At 43.0% G+C, this 27,023-nt stretch overlaps 1 long non-coding RNA gene across 10 annotated transcripts in view; it reads right to left on the reverse strand.

Annotated features, from left to right (window-relative positions):
* Nucleotides 1–26,779, reverse strand: part of LOC125153065 (uncharacterized) — a 39,981-nt gene extending 13,202 nt beyond the window's left edge. For 2 of the 10 annotated variants that reach the window (XR_007147391.1, XR_007147396.1), the window contains exons 1-2: nucleotides 17,807–18,998; nucleotides 11,303–11,519 (exon numbers count right to left, since the gene is read on the reverse strand). This is a non-coding gene — a long non-coding RNA (uncharacterized LOC125153065). Of the gene's footprint in view, nucleotides 1–11,302; nucleotides 11,520–17,806; nucleotides 18,999–21,549; nucleotides 21,600–26,599 lie in introns of those variants that run through there. The other 8 variants (XR_007147399.1, XR_007147394.1, XR_007147400.1 and 5 more) reach the window with 8 other exon arrangements.
* Between the last annotated feature and the right edge of the window lie 244 nt (nucleotides 26,780–27,023).

The following is a 27,023-nucleotide window of genomic DNA, read 5'->3' on the forward strand; positions in this document are numbered from 1 at the left end:
ATTTTAAAAAAAAAAAAAAAAAAAAAAAAAAAAAAAAAAAAAACTTTGCAGACTATGAAAAATATGGAAAAATCTAAAAATTGTCATGGACAAGTGGAGCCTAAGGAGACAGGATGACTGTAATTTGCCAGGTGGGATGAGTCTGGGCTAGGAGAGGTTAAAACCGAAGCAATCTGAATACAAATATAAACTTTACTTCATACTACCATATCTCTTTGATACAATGATTATGATCATGTACCAACCATTATGACATCAATAGTGACAAAACAGTCTGATGTATGTGGCTACTCAGTATTATGTTCCCAATTTTTTTTGGTAACTAGAAACCCATCATGAAAGAAAAGATTATTAGTAATCATGGTTTTTCAATGCATAAGATTATATAACTAGTTCCATTATTAGTTACTAGCGATGGACATGTACCTATTCTTGTTGTTCTTACTATTGTTTAATTTAAATAATAGCATTCATGGTACAGAAAACTGAATGCATGATAAACACTTCATAGAAACATCTACTTTACATATTTTAAGATAATGTATGTATACACCACTCTATTATGTGGTATGTAAATTAAGTGTTTTTCTGATCTTGAACGAGCATGTCATTGAATGGCTTTCCATAAAGGTGGTTATGCTAGATAATGAATGATACTCAGATTTTACAGGATGTAAGTCACATCATGCCTGAACCTTGTCAAAAATAAAAACATACACGCGCCCAGATGAAGCATTGTGACTGGCTCCCTTAGTATAAAGAACCCTTGCTTTAATATTTTCATGCGTATTTTTAGCAGGAATACAAGAGAATCAAATATTTCCAAATCAAAGAGATATTCAAAGACTGGAAGAACAATAGGGAGTTCAAAGGGTTTCAGAAGGATAAGATGTGACCATGAAGGGGGAGTCACAGGCAAGCAGCTTTCTCTGGGCCCATTTGACATGTTTGCATGAGGATATGTGACTTGCCAAAGGGTAAGTCCCAGAAGTACAAGAGGGAACGACAATACTTTAGGGCGGGGTGACTTGGAAAGGGTGCTTCTGTGCCTAAGTGATGGCTCAGCAACCTGGCTGGGGGTCCCTGCGTCAAAGGCTTCAAAAGGCCAGCAGTAACCTATACTCACAAAGATCTTAGTAACATAGATCAAAGTAACTTAGAGCCACAAAGATCTTAGAGCCACAGAGTCGATCTTCACCTATGATTAGGAGATGGTCACAGTTTCACAGGATATGATCTTTGGGCCGGAAGTAGATGGCTAAAATATTATTTAGGGCTATACATAGAATGAAAAAATGTATGTGTTGGGGCGCCTGGGTGGCGCAGTCGGTTAAGCGTCCGACTTCAGCCAGGTCACGATCTCGCGGTCCGTGAGTTCGAGCCCCGCGTCGGGCTCTGGGCTGATGGCTCGGAGCCTGGAGCCTGTTTCCGATTCTGTGTCTCCCTCTCTCTCTGCCCCTCCCCCGTTCATGCTCTGTCTCTGTCTGTCCCAAAAATAAATAAAAAACGTTGAAAAAAAATTTAAAAAAAAAAAAAATGTATGTGTAAAAATTTGGGTTTGCAATGTTAAGAAAAGTCACAGGCCCATCATGGAGTTACTTACATTAAGGCCACATGTCACTAAACCTAATTTCATTCCTGCAGGAATGTAACCTTTAACCATTCAGCAAAGAATTTCCTAGTCAGTCCTGGAAATTTAACTGATAGATCCCTGCCATTCCCCTCAGAGAGGCAGTCTTGCCTAAATAAGGTATTCCGTGCCACTATTTTTTTTTTAAGTTTATTCAAGTTAGAGACAAAGAGAGCACATGCAAGGGAGGGGCAAGACAACAGGGAAAGAGAGAATCCCACAACCAAGAGGTCATGATCTGAGCCAGGATCAAGAGTCTGACACTTACCAAAGCCATCCAGGCACCCCAAGAATGTGGCGTTTCAAAGGTTAGCAGTCTTGGCTGGGATACAGCCATGATGGCACTGGCCTACTCCTGAAGAGAAGGCAGTCAACAAATTGCAGGCAGATAGCATTGAAACAGTGATCTGTATAATGCCTGGTGCACACACTGGGGAGATTATACACTCATCGTGGAGAACATCCCTGAGAAGCAGTGTTCACAATGAGGGGACAAAGAGCTAGGACAGAGGAGCTGTGTGGCGCCATTTCCCTGCTCTGCACACACACACCCTCCCCAGCAAAAAAACACAGAGCCATTTGCTGGAAACAAGGCAATCCCCACACTGGGTGCCTAAGCTGCTTACACCAACCCCAACTTCCTGTGTTCTGGCGAGACTGGCCTAGGTCATTGAAGCTTGCCTCAGTCCCAATGGAGCTGGCCCATTCCCCAGAACACCAGTGGAATCCCATGACCAGACCACCTCTCTTGACCAGACAGTTCTGCTTCACTTCTAGTGGCAATCGTTTCAAGTCTCATTTAACAAGCAGATCAGAGCAGACCTAGATAAGTCTCACCACATTCTGGCCAAGGACAATACATTGCTCATACAACTGGCTTGAAGGATAGTGCAGCCAGAACACAAAACAGTGTATGCAACACACACCAAAGACAATCCCTGATGTGCCAGGCCTTGGACACTAGATGATCTCCTCTTCATAAAGCCATTCATCTCAGAGGAGGGAACATAATGAGCTTTGGTAACAGAGAAAGCAAATACTCAACCAAAATGCCAAGACAAGAGGAATGCATCCCAAATGAAAGAACAAGATAAGGTCATGGTCAGAGAAATGGAAGGAACACTTCCAAACTCATTCTATGAGGCCAGCATGGCCTTGAGTCCAAATTGGACAAAGACACCACCAGAAAGGAAAACTATAGGCCAATTTCCCTGATGACCCTGGATGCAAAAATTCTCAACAAAAAGTAGCAAACTGGATCCAACAATACATAAAAAGGATTGTTCAGCACAACAAGGTGGATTTTATTCCTGGGATGCACAATAGATTCAATATCTGCAAATCAACTTATGTGATACATCACATTGATAAAAGAAAGGATAACAACCACATGATCCCCTCAATAGATGCAGAATAAACATTTGACAAAATGCAGCAGCATCCTTTCTTGCTGAAGAAAAAAAAAACCTCATGAAAGGAGGGATAGAAGTATCGTGCTTCAACATGAGAATATCCAGATACGAAAGTCCCACAGCTAATATCATCTTCAATGGCGAAAAACTGACAACTTTCCCCCTAGCGTCAGGAACACGACAGGGATGTCCACTCTCAGCACTGTTATTCACCATACTGTTGGAAGTCCTAGCCTTAGCAATCAGACCTCAAAAAGAATACAAGGTGTCCAAGTTGGCAAGGAGGAGTCAATCTTTCCCTGCTCACAGACACGATACTCTCCATGGAAAATCCAAACAACTCCACCAAAAAACTTCTAGAAATGATACAGGAATTCAGGAAAGTCTCAGAATATAAAATCAATATACAGAAGTTGATTGCATTTCTATACACCAGTAATGAATCAACAGAAAGAGAAATCAAGGAATTAATGTCATTTATAACTGCGCTGAAAACCATAAAATACCCAGGGATAAACCCAACCAAAGAGAGAAAAGATCAGTACAGTTAAAACAATAGAGGGTCTCCTGGGTGTCTCAGTCGGTTAAGTGCCGACTTCGGTTCTGGACATGATCCTGCATTTGTGGGACTGAGTCCCTCAACGGGCTCTGTGCTGACAGCTCAGAGTCTGGAACCTGCCTCAGAGTCTGTGTCTCCCTCTCTCTCTCTGCCCCTCCCCTGGTCGTGCACTCTCATTTGTTCCCTCACTCTCTCTCTCTCAAAAATAAATAAACATTAAAAAAAATTTAAAAGAACCAGGGGCGCCTGGGTGGCGCAGTCGGTTAGGCGTCCGACTTCAGCCAGGTCACAATCTCGCGGTCCGTGAGTTTGAGCCCCGCCTCGGGCTCTGGGCTGATGGCTCAGAGCCTGGAGCCTGTTTCCGATTCTGTGTCTCCCTCTCTCTCTGCCCCTCCCCCGTTCATGCTCTGTCTCTCTCTGTCCCAAAAATAAATAAACGTTGAAAAAAAAATTAAAAAAAAAATTAAAAGAACCATACAACGTCTATAAAAGAAGTTGAAGAAGACACAAAGAAATGAAAAAAACATCCCATGCACATGGATTAGAAGAACAAATATTGTTAAAATGTCAATACTACCCAAAGCAATAGACAAATTCAATGCAATTCCTATCAAAATAACACCAACATTTTTCACAGAGCTAGAAACAACAATCCTAAAATTGTATGCAACCAGAAAAGACCCCAAAGAGCCAAAGTAATGTTGAAAAAGAAAAACAAAGATGGAGACATTACAATTCTGGACTTTATGGTGCATTAGAAAGCCACAATCATCAAGACAGTATGGTATGGGCACAAAAACGGACACATAGATCAAAGGACCAGAATAGGGAACCCAGAAATGGAGCCTCAAACATATGGCTGAATAATCTTTCACAAAGCAAGATAGAATATTCAAAGGAAAAAGAAGAGTCTCTTCAGCAAATGGTACTGGGAAAACTGGACAGTGAGAAGTATGAACCTGGACTATGTTCTTAAACTGCTCTCTCTCTCTCTCTCTCTCTCTCTCTCTCTCTCTCTCTCACACACACACACACACACACACACACACACACACACCTCAAAATGGATTAAAGATCTAAATGTAAGACAGGAAACCATCAAAATCCTAGAGGAGAAAACAGAAAACCTACCTCTTTGATCCTGACTGCAACAACTTCTTTCTTGTCATGTCTCCAGAATCAAGGGCAATAAAAACCAAAATAAACTATTGGGACCTCAAGATAAAAAGCTTCTGCACAGCACAGGACACAATCAGCAAAACTAAAAGGCAACTGAATGGAATGGGAGAGAAGATATTTGTAGGTGACGTATCAGATAAAGGGTTAGTATCCAAAATCAATCAAGAACTTATCACACTCAACACCCAAAAACCAAATAATCCAGTGAAGAAATGGGCAAAAGACATGAAGAGACACTTTAACAAACATGACATCCAGATTGGTCACACATGAAAAGATGCTCAACCTTATTCCTCATAAGTGAAATACAAATCAAAACCACAATGAGATATCCCCTCACGCCTATCAGAATTGCTAAAATTAACATCTCAGGGAACGACAGATGTTGACAAGGATGCAAAGGCAAAGCTTTGCAATGCTGGTGGGAATGCAAAATGGTGTAGTCACTCTGGAAAATAGTATGGAGATTCGTCACAAAAACCAAAAATAGAACTGAACTAGGACCCAGCAATTGCACTGCTAGGTATTTACACAAAGGATGCACTAATGCTGACTCGAAGTGGCACATGCACTCCAATGTTTGTAGCAGCATTATCAACAATAGCTACATTATGCAAAGAGGCCAAATGACCATTGACAGATGAATGGATAAAGAAGATGTGGTATATTCATACAACAGAATATTACTCGGCGATCAAAAGGAGTGAAATCTTGCTATTTGCAACAACATGGAGTGAACTGGACTTTATTATGATAAGCAAAATATGTCAGAGAAAGACACACATCATATTAAATTCCACAGATGAGAGAATTCATAACACTGAAGAACGTAGTGAAAGGAAAGAAAAAATAAGATACAAACAGAGATGGAGTCAAAGGATAAGACACCGTTAAATAGAGGGAAGAAGTTCCTCAGAGTTCCTGGAGGATTACTGAATAGGCATATGGGCTAAATGGGTGACGGGCAATAGGGACAGCACTTGAGATGAGTACTGGATATATTTTGTAATTGATGGATCACTAAATTCTAATCCTTAAACTGTATTCCACTATAAGGTAACTAACTTGGGCTTAAATTTTAAAAAAGAATATTAAAAATAAGTAAACAAATGTACTGCCAGTCAAAAGAAAAGAATATTTAAATCAGACTCTTTGAGTGGAAATGAAAGACCAAAATTGTTACAGACAAGAAAGGATCAGAGAAAACATCAAGATACAATGGCAAAACAACTAGTAGGGCACTAAATATATACCTATCAATTAATTACTCTGAATGTAAATTGACTAAATGCTCCAATCAAAAGACATTGGGTAGGGGGTCAGAATGGACAGAAAAAAACAAGAAGAAAAGAAAAGAAAAGGAAAAGAAGAAACAAACAAACAAAACAAGGCCTATTTAGGTGCTGCCTACAAAGCCTTATTTGGACTTAAGTCACCTGCAGATTTAAATTGAGGGAATGAAAAAAACATTTATCATGCCAATAATATCAAAAGAAACCCAGTAGCAATACTTATATCGGGCAAAAAAACTTTAAAACCGAGACTGCAGTTTGGTACCCTTTAGGCCAATACCTAGTAGTAAAATTGCATGCACGCAATATTTATAGCAGCTTTATCAACAGTAGCCAAATTATGGAGAAAGCCAAAGTATCCATCAACTGATGAAGGTATAAAGAAGTTGTGGGGCCTGTGTATGTGTGTGTCTGTGTGTTCATGTATATGCATGTGTGTATATATATATGTATGTGTATATATATGTATGTGTATATATATATGTTCATACATACATACATATATACATACATATGTATATACAATCAAATATGTCTCAGCTTCAAAAAGAATGAAATCCTGCCATTTGCAACAATGTGGATGGACCTAGAATGTGTTATGCTAAGTGAAATGTGTCAATCAGAGAAAGACAAATATATGATTTCACTCATGTGGAATTGAAGAAACAAAACAGATGAAAACATGGGAAGGGGGAAGGCAAAGAGAAGAGTGGTAACAAACCACATGTGTCTCTTAATGATAGAGAAAAAAAAGTGAAGGTTCATGGAGGGAGATGGGTTGGCTCTGGGCTAGATGGGGGACCTGTATTAAGAAGAGCACTTGTTGCGATGAGCACTGGGTGTTGTATGTAAGGGATGAATCACTGAATTCTACTCCCGAATCCGAGAATGCACTGTATGTCAACTAAGACTTAAATTTAAAAAATAAATAAAGCTGTAACAAGAGATGAAGATGAACACTATCTCATATTAAGGGGACAACCAAACAAGAAGATCCAATGATTGTAAATTTTGATGCCCCCAACATGCAACCACCAAGTATATAAAACATTTAACAACAACCATAAAGGAACACATTTACAATAATATAATGATAGTAGAGGACTTTAACACATCACTCACATCAATGGACAGAACCTGTAAACAGAAAATCAACAAGTAAACAATGGCTTTGAATGACACACTGGACCAGATGGGTTTAACAGATATATTCAGAACACTCCATACTAAAATGACAGAGTACACATTCTTTTTAAGTGCAAATGGGGCATTCTCCAGAATTGATCAATTCTAGGTCACAAATCAGGCCTCAATAGGTACCCAAAGACAGAGATCAGACCAAGCATTTTTTCTGACCACAAAGCTAGGAAACTTGAAGTTAACCACACACACACACACACACACACACACACACACACACACACACAGGGGGAAAGGCCACAAATAAAGGGAGGTTAAATAACATGCTACCAAATGAATGGGTCAAACAGGAAATCAATGAGAAAATACACTGAAACAAATGAAAATGAAAATACACTGGTAAAAATATTTGGAATGCGGCAAAAGCAGTCTATGATGGAAGTATACAGCAGTACAAGCCTACCATAAAGAGCAAAAAAAATCCCAAACAATCCTAATTTATAACTAAAGGAATGAGAAGAAGTGCCGAAGGAAGCAAATAATAGAGATTAAGGCAGAAATAAGGAATATAGAAACCAAAAAGACACTAGACCAAATCAATGAAACCAGGGGCTGGTTCTTTGAGAACAGTAACCAACATGAAAACCTCCTAGCATACTTTTCACAAAGAAGAAGGAAAGGACTCAAGTAAATAAAATCACAAATAAGAAAGGAAAAGTAACAGTCCACACCACAAAAATACAGTTAGAAGATAATATTATGAACTATATGCAACAAATTGGACACCCTGAGAAAAATGGACAAATTCCTATAAACACACAAACTACCAAAACTGAAATGGGAAGATACATGAAATCTGAAAACAAAAAGAAATCAAATCAGTAATAAAAAAATTTCCCCCCAACACGAGTTCAGGGCCAGATGGCTTCACTAATGAATTCTACCATCCATTTAAGGAAGAGATAATATGTATTCTTCTTGAATTGTTACAAAAAATAAAAAAAGAAGGAAAACTTACAAATTCATCTTGAGGCCATCATTACCCTGATACCAAAACCAGATAAAGCCTCCACTAAAAAGGAAAACTGCCGGGGCGCCTGTGTGGCTCAGTCGGTTTAGTGTCCAACTCTTAATTTCGGATTAGGACATTATCTTACAGCGCATGGGTTCGAGTCCCACGTTGGACCCTCTGCTGACAGTGTGGAGCATGGCCAGGATTCTCTCTCTCCCTGTCTCTCTGCCCCTCCATCACTTTTATGTACTCTATGTCTCTAAGTAAATAAATATTTTAAATATGTTAAAAATTTTTTAAATAAAACTACAGACCAATACCCCGATGAGTATGTATGCATAAATTCACATCAAAATACCTTCAAATTAAAGTCAACAATACATTAATTGAATCATTTACCATAATCAAGTGGGATATATTCCTGGGCTGCAAGCGTGGTTCCACATTCACAGATCAATCAACATGATGCACCACAGTAATAGAAGAAAGGATAAGAACAATATGATGCTTTCAAGACATGCAGGAAAACGATTTGACAAAATGTCACATCCATTCACGACAAAACCCCCTAGCAAGTAGATTGGGACTCAACCTACCTGCACATAATAAAGGTCATCTATGAAAAACCCACAGCTCATCTCATCCTCAATGGGGAAAAATTGAAAGTTTTTCCTCCAAGGTCAGGGACAAGACAGAGATGATCCCTCTCATCACTGTTATTCCACATAGTACTAGAAGTCCTAGCCACATCAATCAGACAACAAAAAGAAATAAGAGGCATCCAAATTGGCAAGGGAGAAATAGAACTTTCACTATTTGGAACTGACATGATGCTTTCTATAAAAAACATGAAAGACTCCCCCCAAAATTGTTAGAATTGATATATGAATTCATCAAATCAAAATATACAGAAATCAATGTACATAAATCTATTGCATTTCTGTAGATGAATAATAAATTAACAGAAAGAGAAAGTAAGGGATCAATCCCATTGGCAGGTGCACCAAATACCCCAAGATACCTGGAATAAACCTAACCAAAGAGATAAAAGATCTGTACTCTAAAGGCTATGAAACACTGATGAAAGAAATGGAAGAGGACACAAAGAAAAGGAAATACATTTCATGTTCATGGATAGGAAGAACAAAATGCTGTTAAAAGGTCTACACTCCACAAAACAATCTACACATGTAATGAAATCCCTATCACACAAACAAAACATTTGTCACAGAACTAGAACAAATAATCCCAAAATTTGTATGGAATGACAAAGACCCCAGCAGCCAAAAGAAATTGAAGACCAAAACTAAAGCTGGAGACATCACGCTTCTAGATTTTAGGTTATATTACAAAGCTGTACTGAACAGAACAGTATGGTACTGGCAACCACCACCACCACCACCAACAACAACAACACAGACGCAGAGATCAATAGAATGGAAACCCAGACATGAACTCACACATATATGGTCAATTAATTCTCAACAAAGCAGGAAAGGATATCCAATGGGGAAAAAAAGATACTCTTGGGACACATGTGTGGCTCCAAAGTGTGTGATTGTGGATTCAGCTCAGATCATGATCTCAGGGCAGTGCAGAGCATGCATGGGATTCTCTCTCTCCATTTCTCTCTGCCCCTCTTCTGCATGTTCTCTCTCTCTCTCTCAAAAGTAAATACATAAACTTAAAAAAAAAGTCTCTTCAACACATGGTTTTGGAAAAAGTAGACAGCAAGCTGCAAAACAAAACAAAAACACAAACGGACCACTTTCTTACAACATACACAAAAATAAATCCAACATGAATAAAGAACTATGTGTGAAACCTGAAACCATAAAAATCCCAGAGGATACCTAACACAGGCAGTATCTTATTTGACATTGGCTGTAAAAACATCTTTGTAGATATATCTCCTGAGGTAAGGGAAACACAAGCAAAAATAATGGGACTTCATAAAAATAAAGAGCTTCTGTCACAAAGGAAATAATCAACAAAACTAAAACGCCTACAGAATAAGGTTTGTAAATGACATTTGATAAAGGGTTACTGTCCAAAATATATAAAGTTATACAGCACCCAAAAAATGAGAAATCCAATTAAAAATGGGCAGATGACACAAATGGACATTTTCCCAAGGAAGACATAAACATAGCCAAGAGACACATGAAAAGATGCTCAGCATTACTCATCTTCAGGGAAATACAATTCATAGTATAATGAGATAACACATCACATCTGTGAGAATGACTAAAATCAATGAATGATGAAACAGCAGCTGTTGACAAGGATGTGGGGAAAGAGAAACCCTCTTGCATTGTGGGAAGGAATGCAAACTGGTGCAGCCACTCTGCAAAACATCATGGAGATTCGTCAAAAAAATAAATGGAAATAGAACTATGTTACGATCCAGCAATTTCACTACGAGATATTTACACAAAGAATACAAAAATAATTCTTCAAAGGGATACATGCACCTAGATGTTTACAGCAGCATTTTCTACAATAGCCAAATTAAGGAAACTGACCAAGCATCCATCAACTGATGAATAAACTGAGATGTAGTATATGGAATGTAATATTATTTAGCCGTAAAAACATGAAATCTTGTCATTTTCCACGAGGTGGATGGAGTGAGAGAATGTTATGCTGGGTGAAATAAGCCTGTCAGAGAAACGCAAATACCAGATGATTTCACTAACACATGGAAATGAAACAAAGCAAAGGGTGGGGGGTGGGGGGGGAGGAGACAGTGACAAACAAACAGACTCTTAACCAGAAAACAAACTGAGGGGTTCCACAGTGAGTTGGGGGAATGGGTGAAACAGCAGCTGGGGATTAAGAAGTGCACCTGGGATGAGCACCAGGTGACGGGTGGAAGTGTTGCTCTGTATTGTACACCTGAAACTAATATTACACTGTATGTTTACTAAGTAAAATTTGAAGTAAAAGATAACATAAGGTTAAGACACCTACCTACCAGGTTTTCTGTAGTTTTCAATCACTTCATTAGGTTGGAAAAATAACCATAATTTTTTTTTTTAAAGCATGTATGATGTGGGGGAAAGTTTGTGCCCTTACCTCGGTCTCTGGTTCCAGCAGGACTCGGAAAGTGAGTCCCAGTTCATTCTTCTAAAAGGTCCTGAGACGAACATTTCGTGTATTCACATCCTAATGGAATGCAGCTCCCGTTCTTCTGAATTTGTCAGGGTTTCTTCCCGGAAACAAGTCTGAATCTGGAACAAACCATCGACTGCATCGATGAGGTGATGTCGTGGGACCCCGCAATCCACGAGACCTTTAGTAAAATACGTCTTGTTCAAATACTGTCCGGGAAGGGGAGGAATGAAACATGGGAACAGCCCAGAAAATGCAAGGGCCTGTGCTGCTTAGCAACCAGCTTGCCCAGGGAAGCCACCCAGCGTCCCCTCCTCAGCATTCAGTACAACAAGGCAGCTTCTCTCTGGCGACTCAGGAGATGCCAAGTTGATTCGAAGCGCCCAAGGTCTCCCCTGGGGCGGGCAGAGGAACCCGCTGGAAACGCAGCTCTGCTCTCTGTCCTGAGACAGCGGTAGAGGCCCTGAGTCCTCTGGGAGCAATCAAAGCCCTTCCTGCTCTGAAGTGCCCTGGGTCAGAAAAGCCGATGTTGCGCCCTCTGCTGGCCATCACTGCCTAGGCAGAGGAACCCGCCCCTCCAGGTCTGTGGTGCTTGAGCTCTCTCTGCTGACTACCATGAGAATTCCTGCAATGTTGAAGGCCCTGGTTGCTCAGCTGAGGGACTGAAGGTGCTCTGGGCAACTCCGCCTGTTCTCCACATTGGGAAGGGTCTTAGTGACAGGGCCTAGGGCACAAAGAAATCTTTTCCTTCTCCTTTCTTGTGAGTGAAGAATGAAACCGAATTTATTAACATAATGACATCATTTGTAATGTTTTAAGCAATGTCCACAGAAAAATAGACCGCCAATTTACACATGCTGAACAAGAGGTAATTGTTTTTACCACCAGAGTATTTAGGTTAGATAAAGAATTGACACCTTTGAGAGAGAGAGAACTGCTTCCAGCTATGGAACGAATGAGTCCTAGGGATACAGCCAATGGAATAGAGTCAATCCTGTAATAATATTGTTGCATGCTTTCACAGGATAGCTACACTTGTGCTGAAGTACAACATAATTTATAGACATATGGAATGACTACAATGTATGCCTAAAACTAATACAACAAATGTGTGAAGAATATTTCAATTAAAGGTCGACATCCTTTATGCTATCTTTATCTTTTTTTTGCCAATAAACTATCATTCCTGGGGCGCTTGGGTGGCTTAGTTAAGCGTCCAACTTCCCCTCAGGTCACGATTTTGAAGTCCATGAGGTTGAGCCCTGCATCAGGTTCTGTCCTGACAGCTCAGCCTGGAGCTTGCCCCAGATTCGGTGTCTCCTGCTCTCTCCCCCCTCCCTCCCTCAGGCTTTCTCCAAAAAAGAAAAACAGAATCATTATAAATTTTAAAAAATAATTCCTAATTTAGAATCTGTGAAATTCCATTTATACTAGATTCTCTAACATCACCATCTTGATGTTGAGAGCTTATCTGAATAGTCACCAATAATATCTTTGATGACACATATGTGACAGGGTCAGAATGCAACTTACAGGGAGCTACACATCTGTTATGAATTTACAGTATATATCCTTTGCTAATATTTCCAATGAAATGTGCTTTAGGGATACAGATATATGAAGTAATGTCCATCAGTCATATAGGTCAAATTCCTATAGGACCATTATGCCTTCAATTACTAATTGCCATCTCTTCAAATTTAAAAGAAAGCTGGGACAAGTAAATGTCTTTGAATTTGATGTAAGAGAAGACTATGGTGTTTTAAAGGGTTCACCTACCATCTGGCATCCTCAATTTGGCAGTGGACAGCAGGATAGAAACCCATGATCTTGATGCACACCGCTAGTTCCAGAGGGAGAATATGGACCTTATTGTCAAATACTTTTTATCAATATCAGCAGTTCAACTCTGCCAGGTCCAGACTGCCGGACCTGGGGACAACACAATGCCTGATGCCTGGGCTCAGAACATGAGGAATACCAGCTGGTAGGGAGCAGCAGGGAAATCCAATAGGGCCTGGGGCAGTGAGGGAGATGGGTCCGGGTCCCCTCCCCACAGGGCAGACTCTGGTGTTTACCTGCCAAAGCACAGCACACTCTCCCTCAAGACATCTCTCTCCATGACAGAACATGAGGCTGTGCCCCCACAATTCCAGGAGAAATGAGGAATACCCATATTTTCAAATGCAATGACCTCTGCAAAGCTTGGCCCCAGGGATGTTGGAGTCTTGGAGTCACAACACTGATGCCCATGATACCTGCCATTTCTGCCCCAGCACTCAGAGACACTTCATACATCCCCTCTCCCCTGGCCCATCTCACCCCATCCACATTCCTGGACCAGGTCCCTACTTTCTCCTTGTACTTCCTCTTTGTCTCTGTTTCTCTCTAACCACATCTCTCTCTCTATTTCTTCCTTTCACTCTCTAGGACTTGCCCAATTCCCCTATCACAAATTCAATGTCTCTCTCCCTGCCTGTCTCTTTCTCCACCTCTCCCCAGGCTTCAGGATATCTGCTCTGTGCATGCAGTCCTGTCCAGTAGCACAGGGTACTCCTGTCTCTCCCTCTCTCATGTCTTGTTTTGTCCCAGGCCCTGATCACAATGGAGGAGACTCCCCTGTACAGCAGCTGCTCATGTTGACATTTGCTAGAACAATGCTGGCAGCATGTAGACACCCAGACATTTACCCTTGGTGGCCCAGCCATGACCCAAAAGCTTCTGGAGGGCTGGCTGCTTCCCTAAGCTGGGAGGAAAAAGGGGCTCACAGTGTTCAGGGTCCCTGGGGCAAAGTGGATTGGTTTGGCCGATGTAGAAGGAGCCATATGCTTACACACAACTCTCCTGGGTGGTGTCCAAGGAACCTATCTCAGACCATGGAGCTCTGCCCTCCCCATCCCTCAATAAGGCAATAGGAGAAGCTTTGTGGGACATCATGTGACTCACCACAAAAGCTACGCCATTTGCCCCCTTGGAGGCGACTTGGATTGGTGCTATTGGGGGCAGCTGGTAAGGTGCACAAGGGCACAAGAGCTGAGTTAATGCAGGGCCTCCTTACTGGTCTCCTGAATCCATTCCTCACCATCAGAAGAGACCCTTTCCTGGAGACAGATACCTGCCCTCCTCATCAGCACAAACCCCATCAACTAGCACGCACGCCGTGTGCTCATGAGTATCTATCTACAGATATAACAACCACCACCAGATCTCCCTAAAGGATGTATCCAACTCCTCAGATGGAACTATAGGTCCCTTCCAGGCATTACAACTCCAAAGAATGATCTGTCTTCTTCCACCAATCCTGTACATACTATGCATTGGCTAACTGGTATACAGGAACCCCAAAGTGTACACTTGATGGGGAATGAGTGTTGATTTTCCTGGAAGCAGATGCTGACACAGAAACACAACTGTGACAATGTATTAAGGGACATTAGGAAGGACAAAGTGGAGTGGACAGGGTGGGTAGGGAAAGCATTCAGACCAAGGGGGAGATTAGACACCATCTCTAAATATATAATAACCATATCTGGTTTGTAATGGTTCATTGTCCTCTTCAAATTTCAAACGGATTGCCCTCTACGTCAAAGTGATTTTGAATTATTGCAAAGGGATCTTCTGTTCTCCTCTATGCATTTTGTCTTCTACAATATATCTGTGGCCTTGGATGAGCACATATTTGTGTGGCTGCATTTGTGTGTCTACCTCAGATCTTAGATGTAGATGCCTTAATATACACATTATCATATTTATCTTTTCCTTCTTTGTAAAGTAGGACCTGAATTTTAATAGAAAAAACACAGGGGTCGTTGTTGTATCTTTGGAAACAGGAATTGCCAATCTCCCAACCTCAGGCATTCCACCCTTAGTTTCATGAAACTGAATGAACATCTGTTGATGATCTTCTGTGTGCAGATACATTCATTTCCACCCTGAGAAGGGTGAATGCCCACTCATCCCATACATTTTACAAATTCCTTATGTGCTTAACCACCTCTTCATCTCACTGACCTCAGAGACCAACATTGTTCCTGCTTCTCAGATTACAATGCTGAGGCTCTGAGATGGCCTCACTGAGAGCTGGCATTAGGGCTGAGACAGCCGGATCACAGGCAGTGCCTCTGGAAATTGTGAGGGAAGTTTCAGAGATGCAAACCTTCATGCAGGGTCATGACAGGAGGTTCAGGGGTGCTGTGACAAGATTCCAAGAGGGGCGTTTCCTGGTCAACCCTGAATTCCCTGCTGAGAGTCTGATTCAGGCTGAAGGCCAAGGAAGCCACACAGCTAATCTACAACCTTTCATCACATTTAGTCTCACAGAGGCACACAAACTTAGGCAGACAAGCATCCCATAAGAACCAAGGTAAACTACAAATCTCCAGGGCATTCTTTCACAAGGATCCAGAACCTTCAGGAGAACCTCCAAGGGAAACAACAGTCTTTATTTAGATAATGAACTAGTTTCACTTTGGTCACAATGACATTTCAGAGATGATAACTGCATGAACTATTCTTGAACCCATACAGCAGCTCTGTGTGGATGTCACTCTGCGCTCACTCTCCCTGCCCAGGTTGTGGGCCCTGCCACAAATGGCCTCCAAGTCCATCTCACTGAGTCCAACACCCTCCCCTCTGCACCATCTCAGATCTCCCTTCTCATGCACAGTCTCCAATTCATTCCCATGAGATTCATGTCTCCGTCTCTTGTACTTGAGGACCCATTACTGGAGCTGCCATTATTGTAGACCAGAAGCTCCATGTAATTTAATGCACGTGGCTCTCTCCCCATTAGGACAGTTGAAGCCCCTGATGGTAAGGGTTTGCCTCATCTTTCACAGAGCCAGGGACATGGACTGTGTACTGGGCACATCTGCAGAACTGATATGCCTGCTTTTCTATTAAAAGACTCTTTCCTTCTCCACAAAGGATATATGCAGCCCAGCTCAGTAATGGAAATGACACAGCCCAACCTATGTATGTCCTGAGAAACGAGGAATCTTAACAGTGTCCTCATCCAGCAGCACCCTTGCATTACAAAGCATGTGAGGCAATCTCTACATCTTCTCAAAAACTCAACAACATAGAAGATGAACATGCTGAACATGTCAACTCATACAGTTCAGTTCATCTCACAAATAGTCGAGGTGGAGGTGGTGGGTCCTGTCCCACCATCAAGGAGCTGGAGATATCCCACAGAGCCCATGAACAGTGATAAAGGGTATCTGTGGGGGGTGGACCTGGGAAAGAAGGAGGTCCTCTTGCATCTGTAGGGACCTACAGAAGTGACAGGTGTGTTGGTATGACAGACAGAAGCAGAACGCCCACAGGAGCTGAAACACAATGAAGCAGGTGTCAGCACCTGGCCCCTTGTTCATTCATGGGTTCTAGTAGAACAGAGCATCAGTGTCAGAAAACTCTACCCTTCCATGAGGTCCCACGCATAGCCTGAAAGTACCAGATGCCACAAAAAAACTACTGTCACCACACGTCACTGCCCATGTTTACAAATGCAGAAAGCCAAGGAGTCCTATTCTAGAAGATTGATGGCAGTAATGCCAGCTTAATAAAGAAGCGTATTCCAGACAGGCAGGCATCTGTGACCAGGACCCCTCTGGTGTCCTCTTCCACCAGATCTGCAGACTTTTTATTTGCACATTGAAAACAGACAGAACATGAAGGAATGAAAGAAATGACCAGAACCACACAGAGATCCAGGGCCACCCCAAGGTCAAAGCTCTACCTGCCATCCCATGCCTGTCCTCACTCTGCTTCCCTCCCTGACACATCTTCTGTGCAAGGCCACAGAGACCTCTGAGGAGATGGGGATTCCTGGAGCCCTGCAAGGGGCCTGGAAATGTGTTTTCTGAGGGAAACACATTACCTGTGCATAGTCATTGGTCTCAAGTATGTTTATCTTAAGTCACAGGTAATTCAGCTTTTAAATACAATATGAGTTGCAGAGCTATTTTGTCCCATTGTAAAAGAGAGGTAGAAATTCTACATAAAAGAATGAACAGAAACATGTCTCAATTTCAGGTGCAAAACTCCCATAAGGCATCATGAGACAAAGTACCAATTACAACTGCTCCCAGGACACAAGAGAACCTGCTCATATAAACACAACTGAAGAACTCTGTGAGGTATTGGCCCTGCAGGTAATGACTGATTCTCTCCCTTCACGACTGCAGCTCCACATACATTTTTTATTACACGTGCCACTTCTGAAAATTCAGAGTATTTCCACCTAGGGGACAACTGGAGAAATTCTCTCTCATACATTTACCAACACAGAAGGACCAGTAATGAATTCTGAAATTTTTCTAAGAACCCTCAGCACTGCCCAAAGCACACAATATAATGTTGGAAAGAGTTTTTATCTATTCCAGTCACGAGGCTCATAGAAGACATTCTGAACAAATTCATGGCCTACACTGAAATAGGAAAAAATGAAAATAATCAGGATAATACCGTGTAAAGAAGGTGTGGAAGGAGTCAGATGCTCCAGAAGACTTGAGGGTGCAGTGAAGTGTCATCCTCCTCAAGTTATTTCCACGAACACTAAGTGAAAGCCATGTGGTCCTCAGCCTCCATGTACCTGTGGCATTCAGAGGCACTAGCCAACATGATGATGTTACATCGGAGAAGCCTGGAGGCTTGTGAGGATGTAAATCAAACAGTAAAGACACCAGAGGACAAAGAAAACCAGACAATGCCAGATAAAAGTTTCCAGAAAGCATTGCAACTGAAAAGGGCAACAGAATTTACCTTGTCTTTCTCTGCATCCTTGGTAGAGACACACCTGATATTTCCCATGGGAGCTGCATCACGTCTTAGGTCTCATAAAGGATGGACGTGGATGGAGGTTGATTCTGACTTGCATAGGCTGTGTGGAAGAAAAACAAACCATCCACCACATGTTTCATTATATTCAACTCATTCACACTCGGGTCCCTTACCAGGGACAGAGCGTTTTTCATGTACCTCGGGTGACCCTTGAGGACAAGAGGGAGATCTGATCCTGTCTCTTGAGGAAGGTTTACAGAGCCCTGGTTCAGGTGTTTTTGTAACTAATCAAGCAGCTGTGAACAGCTCAGGTCTCAACTCGCTAGAAAGTATGTTAGTGGTGTGTTTCATCCCTCAGAGAGCCCAGCACATGGTCTCTGTACAAGCTACATCCTAGGGAGTGCTATGTCTGTCAGCATGTATAAGGCCTCTTTCCTTCTCTATCAGAGACACGTGTTGCCCAGCTCACTATGTGGAAATGAGTACCCATTTCATGCATGTCCTGAGAAACGTGAAGAACATTACAACGTCCTCACTCAGGCAGACCTGAAAGCCCTGTGGTGCCATCACTGCAATTTCTCCAAACACATAACAAGTAAAAGACAAAACGTGCTTTATAAGTCAACTCATACTGGTCATATCATCTTTCCACATGGTGGAGGAGGAAGGTGAGGTCCCAGAGGACCCCAGTTTAGAGAAGGTAGGGGTGTCCCAAAGCCCATGGGTGGTGATAAAGGTCACCCCACGGGGTATGACATAGAGGGCACTTCTGGGAAAGGAGGAAATATCCTGGAAACCACGTGGACCTGCAGGACAGAAATTAAACTTTTGAGATTTGGTAGGGTAAAAGGTGAAAAATTCAACACCAACCCCAACACTAACATACCTGAACCCCAATGAAGCCGAATGGCACCCGTCTCCTTCCTCTCCACCTGGTTTCAACAGGGCAGCATCAGTGCCACTAAACTCCACCCTTCCCACTGGGTCCCACCTAGAATTTCTAGGAGTTGGAGGAGACAAAGCAGTGCATTGCTGGCAGCATGGTACTAGCTGTGTCTGCAAATGTAGGGAAGGAAGTAGCTAGTCTTAAAGGATCAGAGGGATAATTCCAGACTACTAAAGAAAGTCTGTTCCACACACACAGTCTTCTATGTCCAGGACTACTCTCCACTCAGCCCTTCACCACCTCAACAGCTCCGTCTTGGCATAGTAAGAGCTGAAACGATGAGGAAGAATTTTGTCTCCGTACCATTCATTTACATCTTTAATCCACTTCAAGTTAATTCTTGGAGTGGTATAACATAAGGTGTTAAGCTTTATTCTTATTCACGTGAATATCCAATTTTTCCAGCCCCAATTATTCAAGAGACTACCCTTCTCCACTGTGTATTTTTGACTCCCTTGTCAAATACTAGTTGACTGTGCATGCAAGGGTTTAGTTTGGGCTCTCAATTTCCATTCCATTGTCTTGTGTGTGTGCTTATCCCAGTGACATAACTGCTTTCTTTGTGTTAGAATGCAGCTTGCAATCAAGAAGTGTGATGCCTCCTGTTTTGTTCTTTCTTTCGTTGGCTACGTGGGGTCTTTTTGTGGTTCCAAATACATTTTAGGATATGTTTTTCTACTTGCATAAAAATTGCATTGGAGTCTTGATAAAGATTGCACTGAATCTCTAGATGGCTTTGGGTAATATGGACATCGTATCTATATTAATTCCTCTGAAAGATGGATGTGGGATGGGTTTTCACTGACTTGTGTGTTCTCCTGTTTCTTTCATCCAAATTGAATTTCTTCTATTTCAGTACACGGGTGTTATAGTTTTCTGTAGAGAGATCTATCACTTCCTTGGCTAAATTTATTCCTATTCAGTTTATTGTTTTTGATGCTATTGTAAATGGATTGATTTCTTTTCTTCTTAGATAATTTGGTTAGTGTATAGGAAAGCTACAGAATTTGATATGGTGACTTTCTAGTTTGGAACTTTAATGCATTTCTTGATTAGATATTAACAAATTCTTTTACACTGAACTTTATTTGATTCTTTTACCTTATTAAAAAAATCGTGTTATTTGGGAATAGCTAATACAGTATGTTACATTAGTTTCAAATGAACAACATAGTGATTGGACAAGTGTATACATTCTGATACGCTAACACAGGTGTAGCTACAATCTGTCACCATGCATCACTATTCCAGTACCATTCTCAATGTTCTCTATGCTATATCTTCTATCTGTAATTTATTATTCCATAACCAGAAGCCTGCATCACCCAATCCCCTACACATATCTAGGGCATCCTTGTCTTGTTCCTGATCTTAGAGGAAAATCTTTCACAATTTCACTATTGAGTATGATGTTAGATATGTGCTTCACACACATGGCCTTTCTTATGTTGAGATATGTTCCCTCTACGGGGAATTTTTAAAGAGTTTTTTTAGCACAAATGGATACCAAATTTTCTCAGAACTTTTTTTCTGTGTCTATTGACATCGTCACAGGAGTTTTCTTTTTAATTTTCAAAATGTATGGGGCGCCTGGGTGGCTCAGTTGGTTGAGCGTCCGACTTTGATTCACGTCATGATCTCACGGTCTATGGGTTCGAGCCCCGCATCAGGCTCTACACTGACAGCTCAGAGCCTGGAGCCTGCTTCAGATTCTGTGTCTCACTCTCTCTCTGCCCCTCCCCTGATCATGCCCTGTCTCTCTCTCTCTCTCCCTCTCTCTCTCTCTGTCAAAAATAAATAAACATTAAGAATATTTTTTAAAAATGTATTTAGTTTAGTTTAAATTTATTTATGTATTTCTTTAGTATTTTTTTTTCAAGTTTTTATTTACATTCCAGTTGGTTAACATGCAGTGTAATGTTAGTTTCAGGTATACAATGTAGTCACCCATCACTTACACACAACACCTAGTGTTCCTCACTACTAGCGCCCTCCTTAGCCCATCACCCATTAACCCATCCCCCTGCCCACCTCCCTTCTAGTAATCCTCCGTTTGCTATTTATAGTTAAGAGTCTGGTTTCTGGTTGGTTTTTCTTTCATTCAATTATGTGAGGGGTCATATTTATTGATTTGCATTTCTGAAACATCCTTTACAGGGAAAAAAAACCTACATCACGATCAATGATCCTCTTAATGCGATGCTGAATTTGGTTTGCCTGTATATCACTGGGAATTATTCATCTATATTCATCACGAGAATACTGGCCTATAGTTTTCTGTTCAGGTAGTATCCTTTTCTGGCTTCCTACCAGGGTAATTCCAGTCTCATGAAATGAGTTTATGGTGTTCATTCCTTTTGAATCAGTGAGAGGACTGCTGTTATTTCTTCTACAAACGTTTGGTCACATTCACCAGTGAATCTACCTGGTCCTGGGCTTTTCTTCCCTGAGAGAATTTCGATTACTGATTCAATTTACTTACTTTGGTTATCTTCTTGTATTGATGCAGTCTTCCTTTAATGGGTCTGTGCAAACCTTCTATTTCTTCCTGATACAGTCTTGGTAGGTTGTGTGTTTCTAAGAACCTATCCATTTCCTCTAGGTAGGCGGTTTGCTGGCATCTAATTTAGCCATGGTCGCCTCTTTGTCTCCTTTATGTTTCTTTGGTATCAGGTATAATGTCTACGCTTTTACTTATAATTATTTTGAGTTGGGTCCTCTCTCTGTCTTAGCATAGTCTATGTATAATCTTGAAAATTTTGTTTCACTCTTCAGAAAACCCACTGTTGGCCTTCTTCATATTTCTATTCATTTCATGGTCTCAGTTTCATTGGTTTCCACTCTCATATGCATTACTTCCTCCCTTTTGAGAACATTGGACATTGGTAGATTGTTGTCTTTTTCTAGTTCTTTTAAGTTAAAGGTAGGTTGTTCATTTGAGTCCCAAATCTATTCTCCATGCATGCAAAACCAGTGACTCATCAGAGAACCTTCAATAGGTCTCTCCTGCCCTATTTCTCATTCTCAGAATTCTGAGAAATGGAATCAGAAAATTTATTTGAAGACACAATGGATGAAAACTTCCTTAATGCGGGGACTGAAACAGTAGCAGAAGCAGGAGGCACAAAGAACCCCCAAAATATTCAACAGAAGCAGATCCACATCAAGTCATCTAGTAATTAAAACATGTAATGTCGTGATAAAGAAAAAATTTAACAGCAGGAAAACAAAAGATGACAATTACCTACAAGAGAAACCCCATAAGGTTATCACTGGATGTTTTTCAGAAGAAACTTAGAAACCGTAAGTGAGCAGCACAGTATGGTAAAGGTGCTGAATGGATAACATCTGCAGCCAAAGACAGTCTATCCACACTATCATTCAGATGGAAGAGGTGATCAAGAGGTTCCCGAATAAACACTCAGCGAGTTCACAACCAACAAACCACCCTGCAAGAAATGTTAAACCAGACTCTTTAAGTGAAAAAGAAACACCTAAAGTGACAGTATTAAAGTGCGAAACGCAAAAGCAATAAAAATGAATATATCTGTAAAACATCAGCCAAAGTATTCGCGATATGAAAGGTTTTGAAATATGACACTACATATCTACAACACAGGGAGGAGAGGAATAAAGAACTGGTTCAAACTTAAACAACTATCAACTTAATATAGACTTCTATATGCACAAGTGGTTAGGTACAAACCTAATAATAACCACAAATCAAACACCATCAATACACATGCAGACTATAAAGACAAGCAATTTCAACTGTGGTACTAAAGAAACCCAGCAAACCATAAAAAAGAGAAAGAGAAGAAAGGATCAGAAAGATTCAGAAACAACAATCATCAAGTAATAAAAGGACAAGTACATGTCTATCAATTACTTTGAAAGGAAACAGAATAAATGCTCAAATCAAAGGCACAGGGTGACAGGTAAGGGCACCTGGATGGCTCAATCACTTGAGATTTCGTCTCTTGATTTTGGATCAGGCTATGATGCCAGGATCATCGGATTGAACCCCAACTGGGCTCTGCATTGAGCATGGAACTTGCTTAAGATACATCCTCACTCTCATTCTCTCTCTTTCTCTCTATCTCCCACCATTCCCCACACCCCACCCACCCATCCCCTTGCTCTCTCTCCTCATAATAAAAGGCAATGGGTGATAGAATGAATGAAATATAGGACCTATCTGTCCTCTAACTACAAAGGAGTAATTATAGAATTAAAGTATCAAAAGAAAACAGCAGTAGCCATACCTATATCAGACAAATAGATTTAAAAATAAAACTCTAACAAGAGAGAAAGAAGGACACTATAATCATAAAAGGTATAATCCAACGAAAGATACAACAATTGTAAACATATATGTGCTCAACCTGAGAGCATCCAAAACACAACACAGTCAAAACCTAAAGTAAAGAATTGATACTCATACAATCATAGTAGGGCACATTAACACCACAAAGACATCAAGGGAGATATCATTCCATCAGAAAATATATATTTGTATATTTTCTAACAACAGCAGGCACATGGGTTCCAAAATCAGTGAAGAAATACTCGACATGGAATGTTGAATATCACCATGTCATTTCCAAAGCATGACTGCAGCTGTACGAAAGGGTTCCTGAACCCTACCCTAAGGGTGACACATACATTTGTCTAGACTTGGAACCACACAATAATCCTGACCGGCACACACCCTTGTGTACTCCACACAGCCCTTTGGGGAGACACCTGCTCTGCGCTGGGGTAATAACCTGGAGCCTCCAGGGTCCTAACCGAATATTTAATAGTAACCCTAACCAGAATTCTAACCCTACACCTAACCCTAAATGTCACACTAACTCTACACCAGATCCACATCAGAGCATATGCCCTCATTTCAGCCTTCCATGGAATTGAAAACACTGATGTCTCTTCGACCCTGGCGCCTTCCCTGAAACGAACCATAAACCTCTGACAACACAATGTGCCAGGGGCCAAAAGCAGTACAGGGTCACTCGGCATGGAACCTGAAAGCTCACCATGTCATTTCCCAGGACCGGCTGCAGCTGCCCGAGAGGATTCCGGAGGCCTCCCTGACCAAGGGCCCATCGACTTGGGTGGCCTTGGCAGCCAAAGATTGATCCTGACCGGCAACCACCCTTGTGCCCTCAACTTAGCCCTTAGGGGAGACCACTGCCCTGCTGTAGGTTCAGCGCCTGGAGTCTCCCGGCAACTAACCCTAACCCTAGCTCTACCTCTAAACGAAACCAGCAACCTAAGTCTAAGTCGACCTCAAACCCTAACCTTATACTTGAGCCCCACAGTTACATAGGCCCTCACTTCAGACACCGAGGAAGATCTCCAGTCAGGGGTCACATTGGCCCAGGCTACACCCGTGGATCGAACCCTAACCCTAGCTAAGGCTCTTTCCACATGGGGACGCAATACCACAACAGGAACACACCACGGGCATGGGGTCCAGAAAAAGTGCACGCTAACTCGGAATGGAACGTGAAACATCACCATGTCGTTTCCCAGATGTAGCTATAGCTGCCTGAGAGGATTCCCGAGGATTGCCCAAACAGGGGCCAATCGACTTGTGTGGCCTTAGAAGCCAGAGACTGATGCTGAACAGCACCCTCCATTGTGCCCTCAACTCAGCCTTGTGGGGAGACCACTGCAGTGCTGTGGGTTCAGCGCCTGGAGCCTCCTGGGCCGTAACCCTAACCATAACCGTAACCCTAACACTGACCCTGACCCTAACCCTAAACCTAACCCTAACCCTGGACCAAACCCTAACCCAGGCTAAGGGTCTCTCCCAACGGGGCCCAATTTCAAAGTCTGACAACACCACGGGCCGGAGGTCGAGAAGCAGTGAAAGGTCACTCGGCATGGAACCAGGAAGCTCAGCATGTCATTACCCAGGCACGGCTGCAGCTGCCCGAGAGGATTCCTGAGGCCTCCCCGATCAGGGACCCATAGAGTTGTGTGGCCTTGGAAACCAAAGACAGATCCTGACCTGTACCCTCCCTTGTGCTGTCAAGTCAGCCCTTCGGGGAGACAACTGCACTGATGTGCTTTAGGCGGCTGGAGCCTCCTGGGACCTAACCCTAACCATAACCCTATCCCAAACCAGACCCTCCACTGAAACATAAGCCAACCTAACCCTAACCCTACACTTGAGCCGCCCCGTCGCATGGGCCCTCACTTCAGCCCTTGAGGGAGATCACGAGCTTCAGCTCTGGCGACGTCCCTGGACAGAAACGGAACCAGACCTAAGGCTCTCTCCCCATGGGGACACAATATCAAAGTCTGAACACACCACGCGCCTGAGGTCAAAAAGCGGTACATGCTCACCTGTCATGGAACCTGAACTCACCATGTGGTTTCCCAGGCCCGGCGGCCACTGCCTAGAGGATTTCTGAGGCCTCCCAGAACAGGGGCCCATCGACTGGTGTGGCATTGGCAGCCAAAGACTGATCCTGACCGGCACCCTCCCTTGTGCCCTCAACTCAGCCCATGGGTAGACCACTGCCCTACCGGGGGTTCGGCTCCTAGAGCTTCCTGGGACCTTACCCTAACCCTAACCCTACCCGGAACCAGAACCCTCCACCAAAACCTAAGCTGGCCTCGAACCCTTACCCTACACTTGAGCCGCCCCGTCGCATGGGCCCTCACTTCAGCCCTCGAAGGAGATCATGAGACCAGAGTCGCTTCAGCCCTGTCAACGTCCCTGGACTGAACCCGAACCAGAGCTAAGGCTCTCTCCCCATGGGGAACCCAATATCAAAGTCAGACAACACCACGCGCCTGGGGTCCAGAAGCCATGCAGCCTCACTCGGAATGGAACCTGGAAGCTCACCATGTCATTTCCCAGGTCCAGCTGCAGCTGCCCGAGGGGATTCCTGATGCCTCCCCGACCAGGGGCCCATCGACTTGTGTGGCTTTGGCAGCCAAAGACTGAACCTGACTGGCACCCTCCCTTGTGCCCTCAACTCAGCCCTTCAGGGAGACCACTGTCCTGCTGTGAGTTCAGTGCCTGGAGCCTCGTGGGACCTAACCCTAACCCTAACCTACCCCGAACCAGAACCCTCCACCAAAACCTAAGCCGGCCTCGAACCCTAACCCTACACTTGAGCCGCCCCGTCGCATAGGCCCTCACTTCAGCCCTCGAGGGAGATCACGATACAGGTGAGGCTTCAGCTCTAGGTACGTCCCTGGACCGAACACTAACCCTAGCTAATGCTCTCTCCCCATGGGGACTCAATACCAAAGTCTGATAACACCCCGCACCAGGGGTCGAGAAGCAGTGCAGGCTCACTCGGCATGGAACCTGGAAGGGCACCATGTCGTTTGTCAGGCCCAGCTGCAGCTGCCTGAGAGGATTCCTGAGGCCTCCCCGACCAGCGGCCCATTGACTTGTCTGCCCCTGTGGTCTCAGCTCAGAAACTCCCGGGATAGGTCCAAGGGATGTGAGACACAGAATCCCAAGCAGCCCCTGCGAGCCCCGGGCCTCCAGGTCCTGAGTCACTTACCATGGCTGACGGCACTTCACATCAGGGAGTTGAAGCTGCTCACTGTACCCGAGAGAAAGGAGTCACAGAATCCCAAACAGCCTCCTCCCTGTGGTCTCAGCTCCACGGACTGGCGGGAGGGAGTCAGGGCAAAGGGGCAGCCCGCCAGCCAAGCAGAGCCCCCGAGTCTGGCTGGCAAAAGCGGAGGGGCAGGACGGAGTGTGTTCCGACAGCAAGCGGGACTTGGCATCTGGGAGGTCATAAGTTAACAGCTCTTCTCAGAAAGCGGGAAGGCTGGAGGACAAAGGCAGGGAGAGTTGCTGAGCCCCGGGATGACAGAGCTCAGTTTGGCGGGGAACAAAGGCTCTCACCAGCGCCATCTCCCTCGCCCATCCCCCAGCCAAAATCCCAAAGGGAACCAGTTCCTGCCAGGGAACTTGCTGGC

The sequence above is a fragment of the Prionailurus viverrinus genome, chromosome E2 (assembly GCF_022837055.1).
Source record: "Prionailurus viverrinus isolate Anna chromosome E2, UM_Priviv_1.0, whole genome shotgun sequence".
NCBI lineage: Eukaryota > Metazoa > Chordata > Mammalia > Carnivora > Felidae > Prionailurus > Prionailurus viverrinus.